A 4972-nucleotide genomic window follows, 5' to 3' on the forward strand; every position below is an offset into this window, starting at 1 on the left:
AAAAATGATTAACTTACAGAGCTCTTTTGGAGGTTTTGATGACTGCTGATAATCTAATGAGACACTCATCTGATTTCTTGAATTTCTGAAGCTCAAACTCCTCCAGCTCCTCCTCTGATGTCAACAACACAAAGGCCAAAGCAGACCACTGGGCAGGAGAAAGATCAGCAGATGAGAGACTTCCTTTGCTAAGGTGGGTCTGAATGTCTTTCACCAGTGTTTGATCATTCAGTTCATTCAGACAGTAGAACAGATTGATGGATCTCTCTGGAGACAGATTAGCTTCAAATTTCTGCTTGATGTACTGAACTATTTCCTTTTTGCTCTGGTTATTGTCATCTTCCTGTGTCAACAGACCTCGTAAGGGTTGTCGATTGGACTGGAGTGACAAACCAAGGAGGAAGCGAAGGAAAAGGTCCAGATGTCCATTATCACTCTCTAGTGCCTTGTCCACTGCAGTCTTGAGCAAATCAATCATTGTTTCACTTTTTGTTTTCCTGTTCTGTAGAGTCTTGATCAAACACATATTTCTTGTTGATGTTTAGAAACAGATGTGCATAAAGGGCTGCAATAAACTCTTGAATACTCAAGTGAATGAAGCAGTACATGGTACCAAAAACGATCCCAGTTTCCTCCTTAAAGATCTGGGTACACATGCCTGAATACACAGATGCCTTATAAATGTCAATACCACAGGCTTCCAGGTCTGTGTCATAGAAGATTACATTGTTTTTTTCCAGCTGATGAAATGCCAGTTTCCCCAGTGAAAGGATGGCATCTTTATCCCAGGAAACATCTGGTGTATATTCTCCATCATACTTTTGTCTGCTCTGCAGGATCTGAAATCTGAGAAAGTGTGTGTACATTTGTGTCAGAGTCTTAGGAGTGTCTTCAGTATGAGACTCCTGCAGTGATTTGGAGGCTTCATCAGCCTGATTATTTTTTACAACTTTATTTCTTTTTGCCTCTAAAATGTCCTGGAGAACAGTGGCTGAAATCCAGCAGAAGACTGGTATGTGGCACATGATAAAGAGACTCTTTGATTTTTTAACATGAGCAATGATTTCACTGGCCAGATTCTCATCCATGAATCTTTTTCTGAAGTACTCCTCCTTTTGTGCATCATTGAATCCTCGTATCTCTGTCAGCCGGTCGATACAGTCAGGAGGAATCTTACTGGCAGCTGCTGGTCTGGTGGTGATCCAGATGAGAGCAGAAGGAAGCAGATTTCCTTTGATGAGGTTCGTTAGGAGAACATCCAGAGAAGCTGGTGATGAAACATCAGACCACGTCTCATTATCCTCAAAGTTTACAGGAAGTCGACATTCATCCAATCCATCAAGGATGAACAAGACTTTGAACTGATTTCTTCTTGTAAGGTTCAGTCCTTTTGTCTCTGGGAAAAACTGAGTTATAAGGTCCATCAAACTTAGTTTTTCTTGCTCCTTTAAGTTCATCTCTCTAAATGGAAGAGGAAATATGAAGCTGATATCTTGATTTTCTCTTCCTTCGGCCCAATCCAGAACAAACTTTTGTACAGAGACTGATTTTCCGATGCCAGCAACTCCTTTTGTCAGTACAGTTCTGATCTGCTTGTCTTGTTCAGGTGCTTCAAACAAATTTTTGCATTCAACCTGTATTTCTTGTGATTCATGACGTCTGGAAGCAACTTCAATCTGTCTTACCTCATGTTCAGTATTGACCTGTTCACTACAACCCTGAGTGATATAGAGATCTGTGTAGATGTTATTCAGAAGTGTAGAGTCACCTTGCTTTGCAATTCCTTCAAACACACATCGATACTTCTTCTTCAGGTTTGATTTTAGCTGATGAATGAAGATCAGCTCATCTAAATACAAGGACCACAAACATATATATATATTTTTTTGGCATTTTAGTTTTGTTCTTTTCTCCAATACATTTATAATTGACAATGTGACAGATGATCACGAGTCTCTTACCTTCTAAAGTATCAGCAGCTTCATCTTGCTCCATCTCTCTCAGGAAGTAGAGTGTGAGATCAAGAGCTGCTTCTTTGATACTGCATCTGTTCTCATTAAAATCCTTCACAAAGTATTGCAAGTCTTCTTCTTGTAATATTTTCTTAAACCTTTCCAGCTCATTTTTCAGAAATGTAATTATTTTGCTTTCAAGATCCTAAAATCAAAGAAAAATAATTTTTTTTTACATTTCCTAAAAGAAAACAAATGATCAAGATAAAACAGAAATCAAATTTCTATTGAATATTCTTGCAAGCATTGTTCAAACTATCTGTTATAAATGTAAACATTATTGAAAATGTGTTTTTCTACCTGGAAGATCCACAGGAGATTGTCTTTGAAATTCTTGTAGTTCCTGTGAATCTGAACATCTGAATCTAATGTCTCATATTGAACCCTATTAGTGAATAAAATGAAATACTGAATTTTCAATGGGTATTTTTATACAATGTGCAGCAGTTATATTAGTGCACCAAAATTAATGGGATTTACAAAATATATAGTTCACATCAAATCACTTGAATCTTCTTTGCTGTTGCTCTTAGCATTTTAATGAAAACTCTGATAAATATTTAAACAATATAGATTCATGATAAATATTCAATTAAATAATTTCTAGCAGTCCATGTGCAACCAACAATTAGAAAAACATTAAATACCTTCTGGTAGATGATGTTTTTTTCTCACTGAAGTTCGGTGGCAAACCTTTTGACCAGTCACTCTTCACAGACACAGAGCTGGACACATGTGAGCCTGATCTTAACCTAATGACACAAAAAATAGAGAGAATTGTTCTTTTTTTTTTTTTTAAATGGTCATTAATCTACAGATATAGCCATGCATTTGTTCTTCTACGCCTATGAATGTTTGGTTGCATGAATTTATGCCGCATAATGGCTGCCTGTTATTTTTATTTAATCAGAAACTATAACAAAATATATACAATTGTAACAAGACATCCAAATAAAAAAAAAATATAAAAAAAAATAAAGAATTTGGGTTTACAATTTACATTTTAGATATAAATATAGAGGGGTGTATAGAGGGTTTGCATTGACATCACATTCCCACTGGGACAAGCCCCCTCAGCCGGAATGAGTGGCAAAAGAGCCTTCAGCATGAATGGATTTAATAGGGAAGCTGCAAAAAGGTGAGTAAAACAAACAATAATAAGTTTAAACTAAAGGTTGCTGGACTCAATATAATGTTTCTAACAACTTAAATATCCAGTGGTTGATATTAATGCAGGCAGGAATCTGGATTTCCAACATTTATATGTCTCGATTTTGATGCCAGGGGAAAAAAAATAAAGCAAATTTGCCTGTGAACTCAATTTGTAAATACAAACTTGGTTGGTCTAAACCCTGATGATCACTTATATCAATGTTATATATATCGTCATGTCGTCCAACTCAAAAACATATACAGTTTTTGTCCATGTTTATTTAAAACATAAATATTTAATAATATTTAATTGATGAGTTGTCAATAAGATATACTATAATACAATATATAGGATGAGATTTTACTGCACAATTCAACATATTAACATGAAATGATATCTGCATATCCATCTTTCGCTGCTTGGAGACATTTGAGTTGCAGTCTGTAAAAATATACCACATACTTCTTGTCAAATCTCTTTGTACAGTCAATCACATTTACATTTAGACATTTAGCAGATGCTTTTATCCAAAGCAATTTACAAAAGAGGACAATGGAAGCAATCAAAATCAACAAAAGAGCATTAACATGCATGCTATGAAAATCTCATTTAGTCTAATGTTTCTACATGTTAGTTTTTTTTTTCATAATTATGTAATAAATGAAAAGAAAACGCATAGAATAGAATTAAGCAAGCTAGTGTTAGAGCTAGTGTTTTCTTGAATACAAAAAGAACAGAGAAGCTATTGTTAGTTTTTTTAAGAAAACAAACAGTAAGTAAATGAATAGAGTCTAAAAGGGCAAGCTTTTATTTCTAAGAATAGAATTAGAATAGAGAGTGCTAAAGTTAGAGGGTCAAATAAAGATGGAAGAGATGTGTGATTTTAGCCGATTCTTGAAGCATGTTTGGATAGAGTTGAGCAGGATAAAAATTATTGTTGTATCTGAATGTATTAGTCTGTACACAGTCAATGTAAAAAGAGCAAATGGCAGAAATGTTCATTTTAAACACTTATTTTATAGATACATTGTCTTTCAACAATTCAAGCACCTTTTAAGTTGCATTTATTTGATCAAAAATAGTTTCAAAAGCAGATTAAATTTGTTAAATAGTATTTTATGGCATGATTAAAAAATAGCTGTGTTTCTACCATGAATACAGTCAACGAATGTTTCTGGCATGATTAAATAATCTGCTCAAAATGTTTCTAATACATGAAAAAACCTGACTGATTTCACTAGAAATTGCGGGGAGTTAAGTCCATATTCTTTTCAACGTGTATTTGAGACGTATAGCCACTTCTCTAGGCACCACTACACCACTGGATACCTTGTTCCATTTAGTCTGTTACAGTTTGTTTTGTTCTATAAGGAAATTCATTAAATTTTATAAAACTATTAGTTAATTTAAATGTGTGATGCTGTTATTGAATGAATGCTACCACATTCTTTGTTTATTACAGTTTGTTGAACTTTGTTCTTTTATTTAAATCTACTCTTTACATTGTCAGTAATTACAGTAATCAAGATCTCTTGCTCTGGAAAGCTTCTGCTGTGTACAAACATCTGGCAGACATCTGTAAGATGTAATTTTTGCATAGATTCTAAATCATAAACATCTTAAAGACATCTAATCGATGTTTATTTGACATCTGATTGGAAACATCCAATAGACGCATTGCAGATGAGCAAACTAAGTTTGCTCTTAAAAATAAGTCCTACAGATGTTAATGCAGACATCAAATAGACGTCTCCGAGATGTACATGTGCTATCAGTTTGTTATTTTTTTTATTCAGTCAACATCTAG

The 4972-nt window shown here is 34.3% G+C and overlaps 1 pseudogene; it reads right to left on the reverse strand.

Moving 5' to 3' along the window:
• Positions 1 to 13: 13 nt before the first annotated feature.
• LOC127159180 (protein NLRC3-like) lies at positions 14 to 2892 on the reverse strand (annotated as a pseudogene).
• Between the last annotated feature and the right edge of the window lie 2080 nt (positions 2893 to 4972).

The sequence above is a fragment of the Labeo rohita genome, unplaced genomic scaffold, assembly GCF_022985175.1.
Source record: "Labeo rohita strain BAU-BD-2019 unplaced genomic scaffold, IGBB_LRoh.1.0 scaffold_1964, whole genome shotgun sequence".
NCBI classification, from domain to species: Eukaryota; Metazoa; Chordata; class Actinopteri; order Cypriniformes; family Cyprinidae; genus Labeo; species Labeo rohita.